At 50.1% G+C, this 27,427-nt stretch overlaps 1 protein-coding gene across 5 annotated transcripts in view; it reads right to left on the minus strand.

The window, feature by feature from the left end:
- The window catches only part of LOC144162522 (uncharacterized), a 112,072-nt gene extending 84,986 nt beyond the window's left edge, over positions 1–27,086 (minus strand). For 2 of the 5 annotated variants that reach the window (XM_077693090.1, XM_077693089.1), the window contains exon 1: positions 26,894–27,072. The gene's annotated coding sequence lies outside the window, so the exon portion shown is untranslated. Of the gene's footprint in view, positions 1–26,892 lie in introns of all 5 variants that reach the window. The other 3 variants (XM_077693088.1, XM_077693087.1, XM_077693091.1) reach the window with 3 other exon arrangements.
- Between the last annotated feature and the right edge of the window lie 341 nt (positions 27,087–27,427).

The following is a 27,427-nucleotide window of genomic DNA, read 5'->3' on the forward strand; positions in this document are numbered from 1 at the left end:
CAGCGTAACCTAGAGCCACTAAATAAGCTACACTAGCGCAACCGAGCCTGACCCTTTCGCACTAACGCGCTGTCTCTAAATCTTCGAAAAGTAAACACAGCTGTCATGGTTGCCAAGCGGCGCCCGGACCAATACCGTCCGTCAATGTCAGCCGCAATAGGGCGCATAAAGCTCCCCCCCCCCCCCCCCCGGCGCAAGGCGCCAAAATGGCGGCCGCCGTGCGTCAGTGTCGTTACTCTTAAGCGTAGCTTATTTAGTGGCTTAGTTCCTGCGAGACCTCTGCGCCCTTTATCGGTGGGTCTGGGAACCTACTCCCACCCCTGTGTGACGCAGGACCTACAGCAGACGGACGAAAAGGCTCGACCTACAACCACTCCACTGTTAGAGCGGAATATGACATGGGCAGCGAGAAACAGCGGGTTAGTTAGTGTTCGCAGGCGTAGAGGAAGAAACGAAGGCTGTAGCACGGAGCGTGGTGCCACGCGCCCCGTCGCTTGGTCAGACTGTCTCCGCCAACGTAACAAAGGGCTTAATAGCGGCACTTTTTTCCTCGGCGGTAAGTTAAAAAAACACTATAAAAGAGCGGTAGGCCGGGCGAGTTGATTTGGTGTCATCTTGGCAAGAGCACAAAAAATACGAGGAAAATGAACCTCCCTTACGCTGTAACTCTATTATTAGTCCGGCAGCGGTCCTTTGTTGAAGGTGTACGTGTTCTAAGTAAAAGCTTTACGAAGTGTTTACAATGTGGGTTAGGGGGGAAGAGAGCGTACGTGTTCGAGCGGATTGGTTGTGTTGCCTTTCTTCTTTTTTCTGCAGATGCTAACGTTTATATTTTGTGGAAATTTGACGATTATACTATTTTTGGGCAGCGCTCCTCTTTTCTGTTTCATTTGCCCCGCCTTTCTCACGCTGTTGCCTAGAAGACAAAGAAATGGCAGCACTGAAGCGAAACAGCTTACAACAATCAACCAACCAATTAAACTCTCTTGGCGGGTCTCAATTTACGTCATTATGCACAGCAATACATCAAGGATCAGATTGCGCAATGCGAGCCCGATAAGGCCCTGCGCAGGAACACATGCCGCTTCCGTGATACAATTATGCAGCTCTTGAGCAGTTTCCTTACAGGCCGTTTTTACAGACGAGTCTTTATTGCCCTACTTAAAGGCGAAAATATTTGCCTGCTCCTTACGTCTGTACGCCTGTCTGTACGTCTGTCTGTACGTCTGTCTGTACGTCTGTCTGTACGTCTGTCTGTCTTCTGTCTGTCTGTACGTCTGTCTGTACGTCTGTCTGTACGTCTGTCTGTCTTCTGTCTGTCTTCTGTCTGTCTGTCTTCTGTCTGTCTGTCTTCTGTCTGTCTGTCTTCTGTCTGTACGTCTGTCTGTACGTCTGTCTGTCTGTCTGTCTGTCTGTCTGTCTGTCTGTCTGTCTGTCTGTCTGTCTGTCTGTCTGTCTGTCGGCCCGTCCCTCGATTCAACCGCACGGCCAAAGGTTAAAATGAATCACTGAACCAGGAGCGTGTACAGGCAAAGCCTTTCGAAACCACCAAACCTGGTGCGGTGTTCATACTTGTCTCCATTGTTGAGCAAAAAGACACCGTTAGGCGTATTTGAGGCAAAACACCAAGTTTTAGTGGTACTCGCCGTGTTCTCTTAGTTCAAAATATATGTGCGCCTGATATTTACAAATTAAAGGTGCTCCCAGAAAACAATGTTTCGACAAGATACAAAGGGAGCAGAGAGATCGCGCCCGAGGTTAAACCTTGTGGCGGCACTCCAACACACGATTCAAAGGCGCACGAATTGAACTGAATCGGCTTGAGCAAACCTCCACCGTTTTTATGGTGGGCGTAGGTAGACGGGAGCGGAAGAGCGTGTGAAGTGGGCGGGGCAACGGAGAGAGGCATCACCGTAGCTGAAACGGCCGAAGACTATCGTCTTTGGAAGACAATTGGGGCGAAGCGTAGGTATACGCGGCAAGTTTTGTAGCGTGAGCTACACTGGCCGAGGTTGAGCAGTTTCGCGTGGCTCCCGGAAAGCCGTGCTACGCATGCGCGAGAAGCACTGACGTCGCATTTGCACACAGCTGGCGCGCCGGAGCCGCCGCTCCGCGCGCGCCTCGCCGGTTTGCCCATTCCAGAGGAGTGACGTCATAACCGCGGCAGGCGCGCTGGCGCCGGCGCGTGCCCAGCTGTGCGCCTCCGTTGCGCAGTAGTAAGTCTGGCGCTTGGGCGGAGCCGCTTGATAGTGCCTCTCATTTTCAGCGCATGCGCAGAGGTATCAGCGGGGGTATACACATGGCGGGGCGGTTCCTAGACAGCCAGGAAAGCCAAGAATAACCTGCTGAACCCTAGTTCACGCTACGTATATCCTGGCATAGCCGAGCTAAGCCACTGCTAATTTTTTCCCCTCTCTCTAAAGAAGACAAACTGCGAATCATTAAGAGCCCACCCGGGAGATCAAACTAGAAGGTCCAAAACCGCAGGTGTGGGGGAATACTTGCCTGAAGGTTGGAAAGGCGCAGCCAGATGGACCGGCGGTGCTGCCGAGACGACTGCCCCGGCCGGGATACAAATTACTCGGGGTCCTCTCAGCTAAAGCTCACAACGATTCCGATGTCGCGGCTGTTTAGGTGACAAGTGGAAAGCTTTCGGAATGCGAGCTAGGCTTTAGATTCCGACGCGGGCAGTGCAGAGAGTTGTTGGTACTTTTGTTTAAACACATACCCACTTGGAAGATTGGCCTGGATAGGGAGTTGAACAGGCTCGTGGTGTACAGAGTTACTCGATATACACCAGTTGCGAAACTCCCAATAGGGCCCACCAAAAGCCGGTCCGCGGTTGCCCCCCCTCCGTTCAAACGGGGGCAGGCACGGGAGAAGTTGACTAGAACGTGCTGTTGGGCTAGGTGGTACATACTGAAAGGGAGGCTTAGCGCAAAAGAGATGGGGACGGTGGCAAACGTGACAGGCGCTACTAACAACTGAGTTTATTTCGAAAAGCACAAACATGTATATAAGAGGCATGCACGGAAGAAAAAAGAAAGGAGGGGAAAAATATACAACAGAAATATACACAACCGCAACGGAAGGGAACGAAAGGAGCGACCCCCGTCCCCCATTGTATGAACTGCATGCGATTTTTTAAACACGAAAGTGTTTTATTCCGGGATACAGAGGTTTCACTGACGTCATATCCGACGCGGAAATGACGCCAGTATAACAAAGCAAGCGTCCTGTAAAGGGTGCACCCCTGCACACAGGGTCTTCTTGCGGGGAAGCAGCTTTTAGTACTAAGAGTACGTTATACTCAGGGTTTGTTCGTTTTCGGGTTTTATATGTTAACACGAAAGTGGTTTATGCCGCGATACCTCAAGATATCGCTGACGTCATATCCGCAACGAAAATGACGCCAGTACACCTTTGCCGAAGCGACCCACCAGCAGGACGTCGCTCGCCAGGCGCACCCCCAAGACAGCCCCCGACCCGGAAATCATGCTCAGCTGCAGATTTCGCTGCACATTTCACTTTTGTGTTTTTCCGATTCCTGACAGAGGAACCGACAATTTTTTTTTAGATCTGTCAGTAGACTTAGTCAAAACCTACGCATTTGTGACTCAGTAGCCCCTTCACAATCCCTCTCCTTGCGCTGCTGAGCACGAGGTCGCGGGTTCGATTCCCGGCCGCGGCGGCCGCTTTTCTGATGGAGGCGAAAAGCGAAAACGCCCATGTGTACGAGATTTCGGCGCACGATAAAGATCCCCAGGTGGTCAAAATTAATCCGGAGCCCTCCACTACGGCGCGCCTCATCGTCTGCGTTGCGTCGGCGCGTTAAACCCTACAATCAATCAATCAAATCAAATCACAATCCCTCTCCGTTGCTAAGCGCCATTCCTCTTCAGAAGAGGAAAAACGAGGCAAACAGGGACAGCATATACTGACCTCTGGTGCCTCCGTCCAAAATGAGAAGGCAGGCGCGGGTATTGTTTCTCCCGATTTAGATTGGGCCTTATCCCTCCGACTACATGACTTCACTAGTTCTTTTCATGCAAAATACTTGGCGATTATCCAGGCCCTTCGTAAACTAGTTTCTGATAAACAACGTGTAATAGTGATTACTGACTCTCTCTCAGTTTGCACTGCGCTTTCGTCCCCAAAAACATCCTCTACGTCGAGCCCTTAATTATTTATTGCCTACATCAGTACGAGAACATCGTCTGGTGTGGTTGTCTGGACACGCTGGCATCTGGATTAACGAATCGGTAGATGCGTTTGCGGGAATTGCATTGGGTGGCCCAGTGGTGGAAATCCTGCCGCCCATACATTTCCTCACTTCGGCCCGTTTTCGTAGATTAGGCCTCCTACAAAGCATGGCTGAAACTGCGTGCGTAGGTTCAGAGCTTGATCGCCTCCGTACTCATGTAAGTGCTGGATTAGTCAATTACGAGAATGTGAAGTTAGCCTAACTAACTTTCGCTGTGACGTACCAAATTTAAATTATTATTTGCACCACTGTGATCTGGCCCCCTCACCCCTTTGTGCATTTTGTAATGAATTAGAGACAATAGAACATTTTTTCCTCTTTTGCTGACGGTTCACCTCCATACGAAAAATATATCTGAAAAACGCTTTTAATCAATTGGCCCACCCAATCTCTGTTCCTCTAGTATTATCATTCGGGGCGAAAGTCCTGGGATTTTACCGCGGGGATCTTTGCCGCGCAGTACATTCATTCATCTCTGAATCTCGCCGTCTACGGTGCTAGCCGCTAGATCAAGATGGCGAGCTGCCCTATAAAACACGTCAGCGCCTGTACTCACTGCCTTCCCGCTAACTGCCTCTCCTTCACTGCGGTACCTTCTTGCTTTATTTCTTTACGTACTTTTAACAGCTCTCCTTCGATCGGTCCTTTCCTTATTCATAAGTGTTGACATTATAGTTGCGGTGTCCTCTCTGCTGCCGCACCTCCTTTTCTGGCCATATACTTATCTGTTTTATTCCCGTTTATATACACTTCTTTCCTAGCCGAGTACTTCGTGCATTCACTTTATTTTAATCCAGAGTCCAGTTTTTTTCTCTGTCTATGTTGGTCGACCGGGCGGTGAAGGCGGCGTCCTCTCGCGGCCTCCTGGACATAGGAGGCTGACCACACCCCATTCCCTTGCCCCTTTGCTCTATAATAAACGTTTTGTTCATCGTCATCATCATCATAATCATCATCTCAGTTAGCACCCATTTCCTGGCCAATCCCCCTGAGTGGGATGAGCCATTTTTTTGCCACCAACCAACCAACCAACCAACCAACCGTTCTACTTACAGATTTTTTTTCTCTTTGTATGGCTCTATCGTGCCCAAAAACATCTCCCGTACGTCGAGCCCTTGGGTATTTACTGCCTCCGTCTTTACAAAAACTTCGTTTGGTGGGGTGGGTGTCTGGACATGGAGGCATCTGGTTCAACGAATCGGCAGACACTCTGGCGGGCATTGCATCCAATGGCCCGGTGGGGAAGGCTCTACCGCCCTTAAAGGGGCACTGACACAAAAATTTTGCATCTTGTTTTTTTTTTGTTGCGATAAGTAGCTAGTGACCTACTTATAATCTGTAGAAACCTAATTTGCTTCAGCGTGCGACGGTTGTTTAATTAGAGGCATTTTCAATGCGGCCAGACGCAGTTTCGGTTTCAGCGAGTGCCGCGAAACGATGGATTTTGTGGATTTTGTGTGAACAAAGCTGACCACGTGACCGTCGGAGGTATATCACAGAGCAGAGCCGCCGTAGCACTGTCGAATCCGCATCGACGGCAGTTTCTGCGAATGCCCCCACATACTGATCTCGTGAGGCGGTTAATTTAAAAAAATTCCCCCGCATTTCCCCGAGGGGGAGAATGTGAAAGTGCGAATGCACGGTTGTCGGCCCGCTTGCGGCGCTTGCGCTCGGCCCCCGCAGCGGGTTTGTAGTATCACGTGTACACCACGCAGTTATGAAGCCGCTATAACGCCGCTGAGTCGCCAACGCACGCCGCTGACGACGTAGTTTGAATGCGTTAAAGATATAAGGCGCGTCACTAACACTGATATCACCATCGCGTCCGTGGCTTGGTCGGTAGAGCGTCGCGCTGCGGCCGCAAAGTCCTCGGATCGAAACCTGGCGCCGGATGCTGTTTCTTTTTTTAAATATAGAGGAGCCCTGCGGACGCCGCCGCCGCCGCCGCCGGCGGTGGATGGTTTGGGGTCGCTTATAAAGTGCATTCGCACTTAAAAGCGACCGTGGATGTGACGCAGGCGCTGCGAGTGCATGCTACCGCGGCTAAAGAACGACGCGCGACGCTCGAGACGGTGGGTGGCAAGACGCGCGCTGGGAGCAGCCGGCCGGTCTGCCTACAGGTCAACACCCTCTCTATTTTGCTGGAAAGAAGACAACGACGAAGAGCCTGCCGGTATGGTTGCGTATCGGCTCCTGCTTCAACGGCTTTTAAAGCGTGTTCGCTACCACCCACCTTCTTTTTAGTGATACCCCGTTGCTTGCAAAGCACCACGCTTCATTTTAATACCCAATTTCCCCTGTTTCGTTGATCCACGGGGCTTTATTTAGCCCCGTCACCACCACTGCTGCCTTTGGCCTCGCAGCTATCATGTCAGCGCCGCCGGCGCTACGGCGGCCCCCTGTGCTGGACTTGCAGCCGGCGTCGCTTCAACTTCCTGCGTCTGCAACGCCAGTGATTACCACACTGCCCCCACTGACCGCGGCTTCGCCGCCACCGACCCAGAATGTGACTGTCCCTCCAACCGTGCCCTGCACCTCTACACCACCAAGCACTTCATCTACCGCCCATGGAACAGCGTCCCATAGTGACCCAACTACGGCATGTGAAGATGTGTGTATGCAAGACGACGTGCAACACCCGCCAAGTGTTCCCAGCTCAGTTGAAGCTCATCCGCACTTCCCAAAAACAGACTCTCAACTCGGCCCTCTCAATGACCGTGCTTCATGGACTCGGCCAACCTCTTCCACCAGTAGAACCGTGAACAAAACTGATCGGGTGAGTAGGCCACGCTCGCTGCTCGTGCTCAGACCACTCGCTAAAATCAGCGTCAATGAGATTCCCAAACACACCTTGGCCCAACTAATTGGCACAACTGCACCAAACCCTTATCTTGCCGAACTAGCTTCCCACCGGTACGACACACTGTGTAACTGCCTTTATATCACCGTCTACGACGATTCCCACACGCAACGTCTCTTATCGGCTACTCAGTTACATTTCTTCCTGAACGGCTCTTCAGTCACCATTCCAATCGAAATCAAACTGTCCCCGTATCGGCCCAACACATCTAGAGGTGTAATTGAAGTTGAGCCCAATGAAACAAACGAAGAAATTTTGAAATGGCTTCGCTGTGAACAAGCCAAAATCATCGCAAGTCACCGCCTTGGCCGCTCCAGTAGAGCCGTCTTAACGTTCGACTCTCCAACTCTCCCAAAAGTGGTCAAATACTATATGGCCATAATCAAAGTGTCACCATATCAACCGCGTCGCATGGTGTGTTATAACTGTCATAACATCGGGCATATGTCTCGACATTGTCCTTCCCCTGCAGTTTGTCGCAATTGTGGGAAAATGCATCCCGACACTACAGACTGTGGACCCACCATTTACTGCGTCGTTTGCGATGAGTTGGGCCACATTGCGCTGAACCCCACCTGCCCTGGAAGAGTTCCTACGCCACCCAACAAACCCCCTGCCAAGGACCGCCCCAATGGCGTCTCTTGGGCGGATCTTGTGCAGCAAAAAGACATTTCGTTCCCCCGTCTTCCTACTACCCAAAGCATTACAAATGAGCCCAAAAATACTCCTCAATTGAAAAACTCTGAGAGCAATATGGCCCATATCCTCGCTGAACTGAATGCCCTTCGTGCGGAAAACCAGCAACTCAAGGCTGAAATCATGGAACTTAAACGAGCCCAACACCCTAGACCCCCGCCCTCCCAACCGCCCTCCTCCCAACCGCCCACTTCGACGCCCACTTCGACGCCACCTTCATCCACAAGGCGCACTAGAAGCCCTAGTACAAAACGAACTCCTACCTCCAAATCTAAAATGGACGCCCAACTCACCCAAGTACTACAAACAATACGTACTGACATCCATCAAGAACGGGTCGCCAGACAGGAAGATTGCAAAAACACGCATGCCTACATCGACACGCATGTGAATCAACTTCGCCAACTTATACAGCAAGTCATTACTCGCCTTCCGCCCATTGACCCATCCAAAGAGCCCCCGAGAAAGATCCCACCTCCGCGTCCGCAGATTGTCTCATGACTGCTCCAATAACTGCACTGCAAAGGAACTGCCGCAGCTTCCAGCCCCAACGCACTACTTTACTGATGAAGATTAAACGAACCCAGCCTTCATTTATTCTCCTCCAAGAAACACACGGAACTCCGAGCATCCCCGGTTACGTTGCACACACAAACCCATCAATCACTCAACTAACACGCGGTCGCTACAAAGTAAAATCAGCTATCACCCCAGGGTATGCCGCCATTCTTGTACAGTCTCATATCGCGACCTCACCGATCGTCCTCCCTGAGTTCTCTTCCTGTAATCACGAAGTCGTTGCAGTTCTCACACGCCTTCCTACTGGCCGCAAAATTATTCTGGTCTCAGCCTACTATAAACCTATCGAGAGTAGCTCACGCTTCTCCGAGTTTGCCTGGATCCCGGCTCTCATCACCCATCACCCAAATATTCCAATACTAGTTGGTGGTGACTTCAACGCCCCTCACCCTCAATGGGGTTACAGCCGCACCTCTGCTCGAGGCAGCTCTCTCGCCGACACCATGGATATCCACAATTTCATTCTTATCAATGAACCATTCCAAAAGACAAGAATTGGCCTTCATAAAGCTCAGGAAGACACCACACCGGACCTCACTTGGGCAACGCCCGGTCTCATCAAGGGCTGGTCCCCATACTCTACAACCTGGGGTAGCGATCACTTCCCCCTCCTTATAACGTTCGTTTCATGGAAAGAAAACGCGTACCAAGCAAACCCTATCACGACTTGACTGGGACATTTTCCGCGAACATATAGATCAAAAAGACCCTCCCACCTCATTCGATGATTTTACGAATCTCATTCGAACTGGTACCCAAGCAGCCACCGAAGAAATCGAGTGCTCTTCAGACACACCGGCCCTCGATGCCCACCTCACAAACCTCTGGAAAAAAGTACACTTTCTCACACAATTGTACCGAACTACCGGCAAACGCCATTCAATCCTTGTCCGCATCCGCCGCCAGTATACGCCTCGACATTCGCGATCGCTGCGCCGCCTGCCGCCGCTTCTCCGCGGCGTTTGCGGGATTAGCGCTGCGTGGCTGATAGGGGTTCATGCAATGTTTTGGTACTCTTTCGCTTCTCTTTGCCTTTCCGCGCACTAAACAACTTGTTATGGTGACGTTTGTAAGTTAACTGCACGTTTAGGGCACTTAAAAGAAACAGCCGCGTCTTGGTAGAGCGCTCTGACGCCAACAAGAGCTACCCGGGGAGGCGGTTCTGCGCGCTTCTTGGCCGCTCTTGCGGGCGTCGGCGACGGGCAGCAGCATATTACTGCTGTCACCTTCGAACACGTCAGCACAAGTGAATTCTATTTATTGTCGCCTCGTTTAGACCTGATATTGGCACTGTAAGAGGTTGGTTCGTTTTGCAGCGCAGACAACAAATGCGGCTTTGCTTCGAATATGTACGTCGTAGAAAAATATGTTTCGGGGATGTGATAACCCAATAGCTCACAAAAACTTGTGCCTTTTATGGGAATATAAGCTACGCGAAAATGTTAAGTACACTCGATATGTGCCCACTCATGCCTTATAGTAAGAACCGAGGTATATGTTAATGAATCAGAGTGGTTTCTTGGGCGAGTTGGTCATTCATCGTGTGAGTAAGCGCAAAATGAACAAGGACGAACGAAGGGAACGGGACACGAGCGCCGTGTCCCGTTCACTTCGTTCGTCCTTGTTCATTTTGCGCTTACTCACACGATGGTAATGAAACCACGGGAAAATGAATGGTCTGCAAGTCGGGAATAAATAGAATAGTCGTACGGGAATAAAAAAAAACCGAGTGCAGCTTCTGAAATGCTAAAGACGTTTGTTTGAGCAAGGTAGTATTCACCAGACCAACTATAGATGCGAAATGCACTGATATTTCGCTAGGCGGGGGGGGGGGGGGGGGTGAGGAGGAGGACGTTTAACTATCGTTGTTTACAAATGCGGAGCGAAATCAACGAATGAACGTTTTAGTAATCATACACACAAGCTGCGTGTTCACTTTTCGTTTGTTTTTCGCCTTCAACGAACGGCTGCAGGAGCACTCCGCGGACGCATTTTTTGAAGAATACAGGGTAGGCAGTTCACAAGCGATACAAGTGTTGTTGGAAGAGTTGATTGATTGATTGCAGGGTTTAACGCGCCGACGCAATGGAGACGATGAGGCACGCCGTAGTGGAGGGCTCCGGATTAATTTTGACCACCTGGAGATTCTTAGCGTGCGCCGAAATCTCGTACACACGGGCTCGTTGGAAGAGTGTTGTATCTGATAAGGGTCTCTGATTTCGGTTTATGCTAGATTCTGTAGTCTCCCTGTGTCATATGACGATGTTTCGAAGAAGAGTTTGGTGACGGACGCGGATTACTCTATAAGCCCATCTTCGCGCTTCTCGTGGAGGATAAATGTAACAAATGAATCTTGGCGAGCGCTCACCTCGGGAGAAGACGACCCAGCATTAAATTTGTCGTCGTGTGCTGACTCCGGAGTGTAATTTTGCATTATCCATCGTACTTCTCTGGTACAATGTTTGTGAAATTTATGCCGCATTGGCTTGTTCATGGTACTGATCAATATCTGATATGTGATATTGGCAGGCGTAACTTGCGTGCTGTCAGGTATGAGTGCTCCGCTGGATTTTGTAGGTGCACAAAGTCGATTTACATCATAGTGTGTCTGGCCGCAACATGACCATCGGAGGAAACACTGCTTACGGAGACACTGCCACTAAATTTCAGGGCAGCGGAATTGCAATCAGCTGCATGCAAATGCTGACTTCGGGACGCCGGCCTGTGACACATGCCCGGCGCTCATATAGATCTCAGTAAGATCGCGTCATAAACGTTTATACTCTCGTGAACACAGCACGCTTGCAAACAGAGTGCCTGCTCCACGTTATTCGGTATTTCTAACGCGGACAAATGGTAAATCGCTGTCTTGAACGAGCCCCAAAAGCAACGGCGACAGGGGGGAGCGGGCCGGGGACTCCCGCGCCTGCTTTCGAAACGGGCCGCTAGGGGGATTTCAGTGGCGCCCCTACAGGCCGCGCTCGAGGCGTATAAACTCATCACGTCATATCAACGTCACCTTTCTCATAACCACTGGAATAACCTCTGTGCAACGCTCGGTCATGGAAAAGGTCTTCGGGCTCTATGGAAGATCCACCAAAGTCTTGGCCCTAAGAAAAAACAGCGACTTCCCCTCTTTTCTACTCTCACTCTCACGAAAGACCCTGTCACCGTTGAGCATGATATTATTATGGCTTTCTTCCCCCACGCCCAACTCAATCCCCCTCCCCCTCTTCCATACATACCTATTTCCTCGCCACAGGATGACCTCGACCTTCCCTTCACCTTCAATGAACTTCACACGGCCATTCATCAAGGTAAACCCAAATCTGCCCCTGGACATGACGGTGTAACTTGGAAACACCTCCGCAACTTGCCGAAGACTTCCCTTGTTGTCTTACTTGACCATGTTAACCGCTGCTGGGAAACTGGTGAAGTTCCTGAACCTCTTAAGTTAACTCTCATCTTCCCTATTCCTAAACCCAAGAAGCCTGGTACTGGCCCAACTGAACTCACAAACCTCCGCCCCATCTCGCTCACTCCTGTGTCCTGTAAACTCATAGAACGGCTCATAAATAACCGTATGACCCATTACCTGGAATATGTACGGTCATACTTTCATCCTGCGCAGACTGGCTTCCGCCCAAACCTGAGCACTCACGATAGCCTCTGGCTATTACGCCGAGTGATAAATCGCTCCCATCATAACCACTCTCCTCCCGACCTGATACTAGCAGTGGACATACGTAAGGCTTTTGATCGCGTCAGCCAATCCGCCATACTAGAAGAACTGGCACACGCCTACCCAAGCGCCCGGGCTCAAATCTGGATCCGCAACTTCCTGAACGCTCGTCCAATACGAATTCAAGGATCGCACCCAGGCTGGAGTCCTCGCACATACTACCTTGACCGCGGGGTACCTCAGGGATCCATACTTTCTCCGATCCTATTTAACCTCGCCATGGCGAGGGTAGCTCGAAATCCCGAGCGTGACTCTGCTGCCCGCTTCACAATATATGCTGATGACGTAACCATATGGACTGAATCAGCCGACTTTTTATGCCCGGAAGACATGCAAACCGAACTTCAAGCCGCAGTAAATAGCCTTGAATGCTCCTTGGCCACTCTTGGTCTCGAATTGGCCCCTGAAAAAACCGAATTCTTACCCGTATTTGGCCACAAACCCCCTCCGCACTATAATCCTCTAACTCTTCTTCTCGCCGGTACCCCTATAACCGCTAGTTTCCAACCCATGCGATTACTCGGAATCCCAATCGGACACAAAAATAGCCCGTCAATATGGCTACAACAACTCAAACCTAAATGGAAAACAATTCAACATACCATACGTCGTCTGTCGAACAAATTTGGTGGAGCAAGCCAGAAGGCGACCCAAACATTAGCACAAGCTGTCGCCATTGGTACTATAACTTACGCAGCCCAATCCTACGACCTTAACAAAACGCACATGAGAATACTTCAAAATCTGCACAGAGCCACCCTTCGCACCATCAGTGGACTACCCAAACATACTCGTCTTGAGAACCTGCAAGCTGCAGTTGCTCTTCCCCCTTTGGAAAATATCATTCAAGAGCAAGTACATCAATCCCTCCATAAACGCTCATTAACTCATCAAGGTGTCTCCATCATCGCCTGGGACAATCTGAAGCCGTTACAACCCAATGACATCCCACCGCCTTTGGCTCCCTGGAACCGCCCTTCTGTCACGGACTCTACAGCCACCCATCCCGTCCCGCGTGACGCCCACCCCGTCCGCGCAGCCCGCATCAACGCCCTCCGGAACAGTAAACGCCCCCAAGAAATTGACATTTACACCGACGCAAGCATAGCTAATCCACTAGTTGGCATCGTATGGACATCACCTGATCTCCCCTCCATCCAAGGCAAACGAACCCTTAATATTCCATGTGCTACCATTCTGGAAGCGGAACTCCATGCCATCATTCAAGCCATCGACTTCCTCATGTTCGACTTTCAATCCTCCGTCCCTTCACAAATACGCATCCTGACGGACTCATTCGAAGCCCTAAAGACACTACAAAGTCCCACATCCACCAATCCCATTGCCAACAAAATCCTGCATCAGATCTCCATCCTAAAATCTAGCGGCATCCATCTTCGCATCGACTGGTCGCCTGGACACGAGGAGTCTTCACCGGGGAACCAGGCAGCTCACTCGGCTGCACGGGAGTGTATAACCTCCAGTCCTCCGCTGCTACCCGACTTGGCTCCTCCGCCTCCTGAGTCATTACCGCCAGCCATACAGATTCTACGGTACAAAAAAGACAAAAAAGACCGCCTCAAGACCCTCACTCCAACCGGCTTTTTATCTGCTCTACCCCCGCTCCCAAGATCAGCCGAAATTTTTATGAACAAATATTTTGCAAATGCTAGCTTAACCCCAGAGACATTCCGTAAATGGTATACCCCATCCCTGCCGCCTCGATGTCCCTTCTGCGCCTCCCTCACACCCGCCAATCTCCAGCACCTAATTTGGCACTGTCCAAAATTTACGCGTTACAGAAACTTCAAGCCTCCTCCAAATGCCTCCTCCTCATACATCGACCCTCGAACACTGGAACCCTCCACGCTGACTTTAATTGCGCACTACTCTGTAGAAAGCGGTCTAGCGCGAGCAGTTTAGAGCCGTGAGCCTGCTCTCCTCTGCCCACGTGGCCTCTTCCGCCTTCGTAAGGAGCCAACCAGCTTCAACTTGAACGGTTTATTTTCAAGATGTCCCAAGCCTCGAATATCCCACCCTCTACTCCCACTTCCCCCACTTGACCTAGCGTCTTCCTAATGTAATAAAGGCTATCTCCTCTCCTCCTCCTATTTTGCTGGTCCGCCTACAGATGTGTTCGGCTCAGCACTGCGGCGGATATTCGAGTGCCGCTCTCGTAAGCGGTGCAGATGACAATTTTTAATGCAACCCGCCATCGCATCATTAACTCCTTTCTCATGTAAGCCACCATGGTCGAGACTTGGGGACAATTTCGTGCAGCGGTAACAAGCTATCACTCGAGCTACCTGCGCCGGCCAGGGCCACTTCGCGGCCGTGGCCGCCGCCTGCACAGCGACCGTGCGGCTAACTCAGTGAGCTTTTCGTGCCTCCGGCGCGTTTTCGCATCCAATGGTAATAAACAGTAATAGAAACAGAGTGCCTGGAATCGCTGTAGAACTTTGGTCGCGGCCAGCTGCCCGATTAGCTGACGAAATCACGGCGCCTCCGCCGCCAACGATCGGGTCGTTCGTTCTCGAGAGCAGAAGCTCCGCCCTCCGGCCCTCCGATTGGAGCGGCGAGCCGGGCGAGCCGGCGAAAAACGCCGGTAGTGCGGAAGCGGCAAACACAAACTCATGATGTGTATGGATGTTGTTTATTTACAATTGCGCGTGGTCCTCTGCTGGCTGCTCGGTTGCGTTTCGCACACTTCACAATTGATTTTAAATATGTTCTAGGCTGTATTCGCCGCTGATATTTTGCAGATGATGTATATGTGTTCCCACCAATCTATCTCCGAAGTTATCTCGCCTTCAAAATTTTGTGTCAGTGGCCCTTTAAATTTTCTCAGCTCGGCAAGCTTTCGAAGATTAATGCAAGGCTGAATCTGTGTACACAAGTATTGACCTCGAGCACCTCCGGCACTCATGGAAGTTCCGGATTGGTCAGTCACGGGCTTGTGAAGTTACCCCTACCAGCTTTCGCTGAGATGTGCCAAATTTAAATTATTACTTGTACTGCTGCAATCTGGTCCCACCACTCGGTACATTTTGTAGCAAAGTAGAGACAACCGAACATGTTTTTTTCCTCTCCTGCCGACGGTACTGCGAAAAAAATACTTGGAAAGCAGGTTTAATCGATTGGCCGCCCCACTTTCTGTTCCTGTAATCTCATAATTCGTGGCGCAGGTGCTGGGTTTTAGCAGCACAGATCTTTACTCCGCCGTACACTTCTTCATTTTGCAATTTGGCCGTCTCCCGTGGTAGCCCCCAGATGGCCATGCCGGGCCTCCCTCAAAAAGATCCCAGCGTCTATTGTCATTGCCTTCACGCCCACTGCCTCTCCGTCACCCCCTGCTCCTCTTGTTTTATTTCTTTAGATACATTTCATGTTTTTTTCTCTTCTTTGTTTTTTATAGTTTTGATTTTATATTGGTTTCGACACTTCCTGGTGCTGCATCTCATGTTGGGGCAGTTCATTTTTTTGTTTATATAACCTCTCCAACCGCCTACGTTAAATGCATTCGTTAAATATATTTCTTTATTTCCCGACATTATTTTGTCTCGGTGAGCGCTTTTTTTTCTGGCCAATCCCCCTGAGTGGGTATAAGTCATATCTTCGGGCACCATCACCACCACCATACTGACCGACGATCCTGGTGTAGCCCGCTAGGCACTGGGTTATGCCGGTTCAAAAGAAGGCTGCGTCTAATCTCACGGCACGGAACAAGAATAATATTACCTCCCAACATAACCTAACAAAAATAATCTAACGTAACCTAACCTAACGTATCATAACCCATTAAATCCAGCCCAACTGCAACAATCCCAACCAAACCAAGCCAAACGACACAGAATACAATCTATATTAAACCTACTCCAACCTATTCTATACTCGGTTACAACTTAAGAACGGCACCACCTCATGTACTGTATCACTCCGCCAGCGCCGGACCCGTGACGGCAGTGCGCGCGCGTTTTGAAAGGGGTTTGCTATAAATGCGTGATATCTTCTGCCTTGTCTCACGCAGTTTGTCGTCACTGTAGTCGTTTATAAGCATATTAAGTCCAAGAAGGCCCATCCCCCCCCGAGGGGGACTCGAGTAAATGCGTCGCATAGGGGGTGGGTGTATTGCGTTAACGTTTAGTGTTTGGGGAGTTGGTGGTAGTGAATGCGTTGTATCAGCAGCTTCTTGACGTAGTTTGAATGAGTCAAGGATATAAGGCGCCTTCGTAGCCTTTCATTCTGTGTCGGCTTTGTGGCGCAGTGGGTAGAGCACCATGTACCTTGCGTTCCGCCCGCAGGGTCGTGGGATCGAAACCAGGCGCCGGTAAGTTATTTTTTTATATAGTGTAGGGGGAGGGGTGCGGACCTGTTGTTGAGAGCGAGGAGGGTAGCGTGATGCGGGAGAGGAGGAGTGGGGGAGAGGGCGCACCTGCGCGCTGAGCTGTTTCGGACGGACGGCGGACGCTACATGTGAGTTAAAGAAATGCTCTGCATTTAAAAAATTCAGAGCCCTTCCACTCCGTGAAGAGGGATGGCCAGCAAAGCTGCGGTGTCGAGCCTCAACGTGAGGTTTGACTGGGTTGTAGTCCAAGGGGTGCATGAAGCAAAACACGTTTGTTTGTAATTTGCGATTGAGCATTGTTCCTGGTTGTTAACTGAAAGTTTAGTCCTGTGCAGTCACTGCTCCTCGCGCATTCCCAGCAGGGCTCTTCACGAACCACGTGAAACGGCTATCAAGCGGCTCCGACGCAGCGTCAGACTTGGCTACTGCGCAATTGAGCGCACACCTGGGCACGCGCCGGCGCCAGTGCGTCTGCCGCGGCTATGACGCAACACAATCCAACCCAATCCACTTTAATCCAATCCAACCCAATTTAAACCAAGCCAATCCAAGCCAAGCCAATCGAATCGAATCCAATCCAATGCTGCTCGCGCTTGCGCAGAACGGCCATTCACGGCACACGCGAAACTGTTCAACCTCGGCCAGTGTACCTTACGCTACAAAACACACAGGAATCGTGGGTTGAAATTTATTATAGCGCGGGTATGGTAATCACGGCGCATGCTCTATGAAGGCCCTAGGACCTTTTTAATTTTGTTTGATTTTTTCCATGGCCCAGGGGTGTGGCGCACAGTTTCACGATTCCGGGGATTTGAGTGGGCTCCGCAACGTGGCGCTACGCTTGCTAGCGACTCCTGTCTACATCGCTCTGGGACCGGAGACGATCTGCTGGATCCTAGCCATTTACAGCTTTGCTGTAAAAATCACGGGAACGGCTCACGCCATGTTCAAAATATTCCCAGCAACGCCGTACTTGCGCCGCGCGGAGAAACATCCGGCTACGGTGATAAGGCACAGCGGCAACTTCCGGTGCCGTTCTTAAGTTGTCAAGGAGTATAGAAGTCATGTGCGTCAATCACCTGATACAATGATTACCACAATAAAAAATCATTGACAAAATCATCACGAGCGAAAGCTTCGAAAACTTCGAGTGCTACAACACAGGGCCAAAGAAGCAGCTGTAGGAACGAGTTTTTAGAAAATATTTGACCCATAAAACCTGCGGGGGCATGCTTAGCCAATCAGAGGCGACTGCCGTGAGGAATTACGGACGGCAATTATTAGTGTTGCCGTGATAATATACACTACCCTGAAAAAATTCAGCCCAGCTTCGCTAACCTAATTTCGCGAACTCTGATGGTAACAGCGAAGCCGCCAGTCGTTCCCTTATCGCAAGGGTAGGCTTCATAGGCCTTCTCAAAACCAGCACATCGATACCCGTTCACGCCTATTCATTATTGTCGCGTTCCACTGCTCGTGCCACCTACTGGAACCTTTTGTTACTTTCGGACTTGTTGTTGTTGTTTGTTCGTTTATTTAATAGCCTCAAGGCTTAGTAGACACCAAGCGGGTCCGATCTATATCCAGGAAACTAGGTTGGCCTCCCGGATATAGTCCAGTAGGGAACGGTAGGCAGGACCATGGAGCCACCGATGGTAATGCGTGTCTTTCTGCAAATTTAGGCCTGCTGCCATCAAACATTTTCTTCGAATGTCCTTAGTTCCAGGGCATGTCCATAGTAGGTGGTGAAGGTCGGCCGGAACCGTTTCCTCACAGCAGGTTGGACATTTTACATGTCCTCGGTAGTCCCCTTTCCATCCACTCGTGCGGGCAGGAGTAAGAGCCACGCCCAGTCGGATCCTTCGTAGTACAACCTCCTCCATCCTGGTAAGATTGATGGGGAGGAGAACCGAACACGGAGGTATGAGAGCACGCGTTCGGCGTCGAAGGTCCTCCTTTGCAGCCATTCTTGTGGCCCATGGGTCACTTGGGAGCTGGGCGGGGGATGATGGGGCCGGGCAGTTGTGTGACAGGAAGTCAGCCCGTTCATTTCCTGCAATACTGGTGTGACCGGGAACCCACGACACAACCACTTTGGATGTTATTTTGCTGTGGAGCTGGTGGATGCGTTGGCAGATGATGGGGTTCTGCGCAACCTGTTTCAAATAGTGTATCACTTGCGTAGAGTCGGTACGAAGATTGATGGTATTCAAGTCTTCATTGGAAGCGGCTGCACATAGTAGGGCGTCGTGGATAGCCTGCAACTCCAGCAGGATTGGGGTGCATGTGGCAGAGGCGTAGGGAATACTGCCTTCGATGCTGGGATGAGTGGGGCTGGTCCACGCAGTGACTCCATGCGTTCCTGTGCATGAAGCATCGGTGTAGAGGAGGCATTGATCGTCTGGTCCCGGGTGATTTGGGAGGGGAGAGAGCTGCGCTTTACCCTCCGAACTTCGGACTTCGAACACTGGCATGAGTGGGTGCCGCGAGGTGTTTTCTTTTTCCGGCGTATGTGTTTATTTGTTACGGCAAAAATCAACCAGGCGGGTATTCTTCAATTAAAAGAAAAATGCACATATCACTTATGTGTGGACGTTTTGCCTCAAACATGCTTAATGTTTTCTTTTTTGCTCAACAGTGTTGAAAACTAGAAACATTGCCACCAGATTTACCAGTCTATAAAAGCTTTACCTTTAGAGCGTCTCGTTCAAGCATTCCTGTCACTTGTTCCATGCGTTCTTGGCACTTGCCCTTCGTTAACTATGCCCCCTCCACATCGCTGCGACCGCGTTAACAATTTCGTCTCACGAAAGCCTCGATCAAGAACAGCTTCATCATTAAGAGTTGGCCCAACGCGTTGGGGAGTGGTACACTAGAGCGCTTCGACGCACCCGTCACGTATACGCTGGCGCCGCCATTTTAGGTGCGGAGTACCTTAGGACCGCACAATGTACGTCCGCGTCCGCGCGCATAGCATTTAAAATCGCGAAAACCTCACATGCACCGGCAGGATTAGAGCCTGTCTCTGGTAGACCGGACAGAGTTGGTGTCAGTCGTCTTACCCACTGGGCTACGACAGTGAGTTCGTACCCGAGAGTCAAACGGCTTACTCCCTCGCCTGAAACGGTGCGGAGTGCCTTACGACCTCCCAGTGTCCGTTGACTGTAGGGTTTAACGCGCCGACACAACGCAGGCGATGAGGCGCGCCGTAGTGGAGGGCTCCGGATTAATTTTGACCACCTGGGGATCTTTAACGTGCGCCGAAATCTCGTACACACGGGCGTTTTTGCTTTTCGCCTCCATCAGAAAAGCGGCCGCCGCGGCCGGGAATCGAACCCGCGACCTCGTGCTCAGCAGCGCAACGCCTTAGCCACTGAGCCACCGCGGCGGGTCACAGTGTCCGTCCGCGTCCATCCGTGCGCACACCACCATCAAGCGAAAACCAAGGGAAATTTGAGCCGTGAGTTGCAGTTTCATTTAGGGAATGATCAAGGTGCAACTCACGGATCAAACCGAATGACGGTCGGGGCGCAAGTCGGATGTCATTTCGAGTCCCCGTACTCCGTACCCTCGCCATCATCTACGGAGTGGAGATGCTGCCATTTTTTGGGGGGGTCACTCGCTCACCGCCACAGCAAGTAATTGTATCAAAACCGCGCCGAAATTATCGCCAGAACGCGGTTTACTGGTGAAGTTTGAATCATCTCATCTGTTTCGCGTTGCTGGGTCTTGTATGAAACGAAAACAACAACGCGTGTAGCACCTTCGGCACGGGACCGTTCAAAGGGCGTCTTCACCCTCTACGGCGGCGCTGGCATCGAGGCATTCTATAGTACAGGTGCCATCAATAATACTTGCAGCACTGGAGGCGCATATGCGTTTCCTAGTCAGCACAGCCAGCCGTCACCTGAGCTTTGCTATTGGGGGTTATACCACAGCATAAACGTACCTAAAGCATACAAAACTACCCGAACCGAAATAAATACAGCCAGAAGGGTCTTGCAATGGTTGAAAACCACGGTGTAGAAAAATATTAACCACAAATAGCCGAAACCGATCTCAAAGGGAAAACCCGCCAAAACGTACAAGAAGCAGTAGCTGAAACTGACCAAAAGGCAACTAAAATACCCGAAATCCCATTTATAATGCATAAAGGTGTCATAAATAGATTATATGCATCATAACAAATGTTAATATTCAAACATGACAAACCATTGAAAATTGATTTATTGATTGTAGGGTTTAAAGCGCCGACGCCACGCAGGCGATGAGGCACGCCGTAGTGGAGGGCTCCGGATCAACTTTGACCAGCTGGGGATCTTTAACGTGCGCCGAAATCTCGTACACACTGGCGTTTTTGCTTTTCTCGTCCATAACAAAGACCAAACCGTTTAAAATGAAAACAAACAAACAAACAAACAAGTGATAACGGGATTCTACCCGGGTTAGTATGTTCGCTTCGCAAGAGTGGGTTACTACACTACGAGACCAAGCGGTTCAGAGCGATTAAATTGAGGGCCACATTCACGTGGACAAGCTTCAAACATGCCCCTAGATTGCGTCACGCGTCGCTTGGCTGTGCTAACTAGGAAACGCATATACGCGCACGGGAGCTGTGGCCGAACTAGAGTTCCTGTATATAGCTCCCCTAGGGGAGCAGAGTTGCGCGTCCACCCACCATCGTGAGTTCCAGGTCGTGCGGGAAAGCCACCCGTCTCGCATGTAGGCGCTGCCGCCGGGCCGCCGCTTCAGCGGCAGCGGCGAGGAGCGGTGAGCAGCGGCGCATACAAAATGGGGAGAAAAGGATGGGCGAAGGTTTTATTTTCATTTTTCATACGGAATGTACTTGTCGGGCGAAGTGCGGTTGGGAACAGCGCGTTTGCGAGAGTGATTCCATTCCTGGTAATTTTTGTTGTTGTTGTTGCCATTTTCGTGATGACGGAAGAGGCCAGAGGCTTTTTTTTTTTTCGAGTCAAACCCTGCCGTAACCGGCATGTAGTAAGACAAACGATCCTGGCCAATCCCCCAAGTGGGTATGCGCCACAAACTGCGCAGGTGGCCGCCTGGTTCTTGCTGCGGCAGGAAACTAAACATCCCCCTCGCGAGGGGCACGATCAAATGCAGAGCATTTCCGGGGGCGCACGACGTTAAGTAGTTTGCGTTACGTTAATGTTGTTGCACTTGTTGCTGTTGGTTATTGTATTGTAATTAAATGAGGAGACGTAATTACGTGGTCACGTGACATCATTTATTAGCAGGTGGGTATGATTATTGTGGCGCAGTGGGAAGAGCACCATGTACCTCGCGTTCCGCCCACAGGTAGTGAATGCGTTGTATCAGCAGCTTCTTGACGTAGTTTGAATGAGTCAAGGATATAAGGCGCGTTCGTAGCCTTCCATTCTGTGTCGGCTTTGTGGCGCAGTGGGTAGAGCACCATGTACCTTGCGTTCCGCCCGCAGGGTCGTGGGATCGAAACTAGGCGCCGGTAAGTATTATTTTTTTTATACAGTGTAGGGAGTGGGGTGCGGACGACTATGGACAACTAGAACGGGTGACATCGTGAGTTAAAGAAATGCTCTGCATTTAAAACTTGGGCACGATAGTCGGCTGCTTGTCAGCTAATCGGCGGCCGCGGCCACTGCTTCCGCAACCGCGGATACTCAGTGGAGCAAAATTAACGTGCTGAAAAGGGGTCTTGTGCGCAGCACTGAAAGCGGACTTTCCGGTCGAACTGGAACCAGCGGCATGTGGCAATCAGACGCGCAACTCTTGCGCTACGAGATATGCAGGAACTCTAGGCTTAACCGCAAAGGAGTGCGGTTTAGCTGCACCGGCCACGGAGTTCCTTAGTAAGTATACTATAGAGGAAACTGCGCCTCGTAAGCCATGTCGTCGTTGGGGTTCATGCGAAGATCCCCCTTTTTGACTTGGGCTTGGCATGACAATTGGATTCTTAAACGGTTTTTGGGGTTTGCTTTCTTCACTATGCATTAACACGTTTACGAGCTACAAGGAAGCCGAAATCCTCGCGTTTCTGTGGTAGCCGTCTTCAGTGAAACAGCAGGCAATGCGTGATCGCACCTGACGTTGCTCATGCCGCAGTCGAAGGACGCATGACTGAGCGGGTAATATGCCGCCGCGGAATTTGTAGCCGACGAAAAAAAAAAAACAAAACAAAACGTACTTCTACGAAGACAAGATACGGCATATACGGGCGCTTGTATGCGTCCTATCTTGTCATCGTCCACGACTGTTTAACGCCACGTTTTCTTTTTTCTTGTCAAACTAGCTGGCGGTCGGTGCACCGGTTCACCACGAAGGCAACGTTTTCATAGGCACGCTCAAAAACTTTCGGAACCCGTCAAACAACTTATTATTTGAAATAATGGTAAAATTAATAAAATCACAGTCTCTAATGAGTTACCCCGCAAATATTAACATTGTTCGTAACTACAACCTTGGCCTGCGGAATAGCAGGCACAACCGTTCCGGCAAAAATACGCTTTACTTCCTTTTTACTTAGTTTTAAAACAGCCTGTTTTTATTTTCCACTTACATAATTGCACAGTATTCTTCGTGTTCTTGTGGCACTTTGTTTAAATTTTCGGTCACTAAAACGTTTCAATCCAAACCAATGATGAAACTAAGGCGAGCGCAATGTATAATGGCGGTCCATGACGACACAGACGACCTTCATGGGAGCTGCATAGGCGCTAGCGCCAGATTCCTATCTAGTGCATACTGTAAGAAACTATGGCACCGGCGGCATACGAAATGACGAGAACACGCATGCGCGCCTGGCGACGGTGATAGTCCAACTATACATCTCAAACCACTTCTTTTAACCTGGCTTCGAGCATTCTTCGCAGCATACTGGGGCCCTATTCTCGACTGCACGAATTGCCAGCATTTCGCCATGTTTGCCGGCAATTTGCCGAAGTCTTTTCTGATTGGCTTTCAATTTTGGTCACGTGCTTCCGGTTGACAAAGCGGGTGCGTGTGCTGTCGTCATTTTGACGTTTCATGACGTTTACGGGCACCAGTTCTAATGTTTGTCTTATTTCTCTTTACTGAAAGCGCATAATTCTTGACCGGCAATGAAAAACTAGACTAAATGCACCGGACATGACAACGTAAGCTTGTCTTTGCTATTCAACAACAATACTGCTTGTAATACGCACCCCGTCTGTGATTGGCTGAGAAGGCGTGACGTAATTTAAACAGTATGCGCGAACGATTACGTCCCACATCGGCAACTTCAGCTTGCGTAAAAGTGACGTAATGTTAAGTAGCAGCTTGAAAATGGCGACTGTTTTTGTCGCAAAATACAAGCAAAATAGGGCAAAAAATTGCCACGGTTTTGGGCGCGGCGAAATGTCCGAGAATTTGCAGCAGGCGCCGTTTCGAATGACGCGCGTTTTAAAGCATGTTTTCTACCGAAAGAATTAATAGTTTCGACTGTTTTTAATTCAGCGATCAGGGAGCATACAAATAACGTGCCGTAGTTTGTTTTTATGTTTGGCAATAAGATAAAAATTATTTGTTTGGCGTAACCGCAACATAAGAGGGCAGTACAAGTCTCTCCATGACAAAGAGAACCCAATGCATGGTATTTGTCCACGCGCCTCCTACTAAGCTGCTGGGTCACATGATCGAACTCAAGAAAAAAATAGCAAGGAAAAATGACTCGTTTGTTCATTGCACCGTAGATTTAAGTCGAGCTTGACGAACGAGTGAATCGGCGACATCGGTGCGCTCCGCGGTTATCAGGCGTAGTGCTTTGCTGCTGTTATGCGTCACACAAGCGATGGTCGCCGCCGTCTTTTTCTGTGATCACGCCATAAACTTGTAACATAGCAGCAGACGATAGCGTACCGTGGGAAGGTGATAACGCAACAAAGCTTGCATTGAAGCAGAGAGCCCAACTTTGTTACTAAAAGCGGTTGAAAAAAATAAATAGGTACGGTAAAAAATTGTGTAATGTTCTTTAGCTATTCGATCGCGTTGTGGTGTTGACGCCAATTTTGACCTGCAGAAATGTGTGTTTCTTGTCAGCTTCAGCTACCGTCTTAATTTTTATAGTACATGCCAATTTTTCTTATATCTTTCTTGAGCAATACTTAATATATTGATTGCGATCTTTATGAGTGAATCGTCAAATTACACTGCATGTCGTCATAGCTATAGGTACAGCACGTCACTGATTGCTTACGTCGTGCTAGCGCAAAAAAAAAAAAAAAACATGGCGAATTACCGGCAAATAGTGCAGTCGAGAATAGGGCCCCAGTGACGTGCTGCACCAAAGCTATGATGACATGCAGTGTAATTTGACGATTCACTCATAAAGATCGCAATCAATGTATTCGTATCCTTAATTCGTATTCGTATTCGTATCCTTAACTCGCAGTGTCATCGCCTAATTCTAAATTTTTCTCTGGTTCGCTCTAACTTCCTCTAATTCGCTGGAGGCGTACAGGGGCTCCTTTATACGACGGCTTATGACTGGCAGCTTTCGCTCAAGGGCTGTGAAAGTCGACGGAATGATTAGACACATAAACTTTCTTTACATCTAAGTTACATTGATCACATTGATTCATTTTATCATATAGTAAAGTTATCAATATAACAATGTTGTGCTCCAGAAGCTTTTTTCCCTCTTTGCGAGACGTGCAACATCATCCCGCACGACTCTCCGCTCACTCTCCGTTCATTGCGCCCATTGACCTCAAAGCATGACCACTGGAACGATAAAAGCCGCCCTAGGAAATCCAACCGTCACCGCCGTCGACCAACTACCAAACCGGCACATAAATTCGCAGCCCACAACGCGCCAATACACGCAGCAGTTTGGCAGAACCATGACGCGGCAGTTTCTTCCGAGCGCAAACGCACGACAGGAACAGTGACGCAGCAGCGACGCGCGCCGAGCGGCGCCCGCTCTGAGCGCGCCGCACGAGCGGTGCCGCCGACAGTGCTCCCGGCGGCCAAAGCATCCTCTGTAACAGCCGGGGCCAAAACCGCCGACAAAGACCGACAAAGATCATGTCAGGGTGGCCGCAAACGCGCTCATGCACGCTATCTCGAACCCGATGTCGCATCGGTGCCACCGATTGGCATCGCCGGTGCAGCCCGCGGCACGCTGCTCGAGTGTTATAGACAAGGCTGTTGCGGTCTGTACATGCGAGACGGGTGGCTTTCCCGCATGACTTGGAACGCAAGATGGCGGATGGACGCGCAACTCTGCTCCCCTAGGGGAGCTATATACAGGAACTCTAGTACACTGAATTGCAGCGGTCTCTGTCCAGAGCAAGGGGCCTATAGCAACACCTTCCTCAAATTTAGATATATTAGTGTGTTTCCGACGGTCCACTCCGGTACTGGCGGCTCGCTTAGCGCAACCGGAGCCAATGCCATTGTCGCCGCCAAGCACGCCACGCATGCGCAATGGGGCTCCCGCTCGCTGTCGGAGCGGACCGTGAAAAATGGTCAGCTAAAACTCGCTAATAGCGAGTTTAACTGACCGTTTCTTACGGTCCGCTCCGCTCCGATAGCAAGCGGGAGCCCCATTGCGCATGCGTAGCGCGCTTGGTCACGAACGGCATGGCCCCCGGTTGCGCTAAGCGGGCTGCTGATACGGGAGTGTACCGTCGAAAACGATCAGCTAAAACTCTCTTATATCCCAAGGGTGTCGAAATTCATCCGATGCCTTGCACTAGGGCGCGCCTCATAGCCCACGAGCATCTTAGGCTGCGTTCCAATTCGCGGACAGCTTCACAGACAGCTTACGATAACTAGACGTCTAAAGGTATGAAATTGGAACGGCGCCGCGGACCTAAACGCCGTAGAGTTTCTCACTAAACGCAACAACAATGCAGACGACAGCCTCGTAGCAGACATGTTGAGAAACTCAAGCCTTAAGTGTCGTAAATAATATTACCGTTATTATTACAAACATTACGTAATTTAAAAAAATATACTGTCATCTTCACCGCAAGTAAGTTATACTTAATATTCAAATAAAGGAACAAGTGCTCTTGTTCCACCATTATTACGCAAAAAAAAGTGGCACTGGCGGCACTTATTAGTTTAGACAGGAAGGTAGCCTGAATCGTTGCTGACTGATGCCGCCTCCTTGAAGCAGTCTTCGTTGACTGGTCCGTTCGAATTGGAACAGTGCTTAACATGGCGAGCTCTCCGCGAAGACGACAACGAAGCCGTCTAAAGGGGAAATTGGAACGCACCCTTAGACATGGTTAAACCACGAGAATTTCAGTTGAATTCCGTCCTTGTTCCATCTACGTTCTTACTTTTGCTTCCGTATCTCTTCTTCGCGCTAGGAAATTACGTTTCAATTGTCGGGAAGCCAATTGCCTAACTTTCGGCGATAATTAATGGCAGAAAACTCACGTGTGTTCCTGCGGTTCCACGAACACGGCAACGCAGTCGTTCTACAACTCGCACACGAGAAACTTCAGCTTATCGTGGCACTACCCGGCATGAAACTGACGAAACGTCCTGCGCCTGCAGCAACTCTCCATTCGAAGCGCCGCCTATCTTTACCATCTACATCAATATTTTGTTTGTTTTTATAGTCTGGAAAACGAAAAAGAGCTGGGGTTGGTGCCAGTCCAAATAGCGAAGACGGGCAAGTCACGTTGCGAAGCGCTTTTTCAGCAGCGGGAGAGCAATCCTGATTAGGCTTGATGCAGCTGACACAAATGTGGCCTCGGAGGGAGATATGGCTCTTATCGTCACGATGCATGATTTCAATGCGCAAGGTGCTGACTGTATACAATGGAACGAGGTGGGGCGGCCCAGACAAACGCCTCCTAGGTGAAAGAAAAGCCTTTTCCACGGCCACCTCTCCCCTATTTTCCTCCTACGTAACCGTTAGTGTTCACCGACAGCAGCGACGTTTGCAGACATCAGGCCTGTAAAAAG

This window comes from Haemaphysalis longicornis, unplaced genomic scaffold (genome assembly GCF_048455015.1).
Source record: "Haemaphysalis longicornis isolate Haplotype H1 unplaced genomic scaffold, Haemaphysalis longicornis Haplotype H1 scaffold_12, whole genome shotgun sequence".
NCBI lineage: Eukaryota > Metazoa > Arthropoda > Arachnida > Ixodida > Ixodidae > Haemaphysalis > Haemaphysalis longicornis.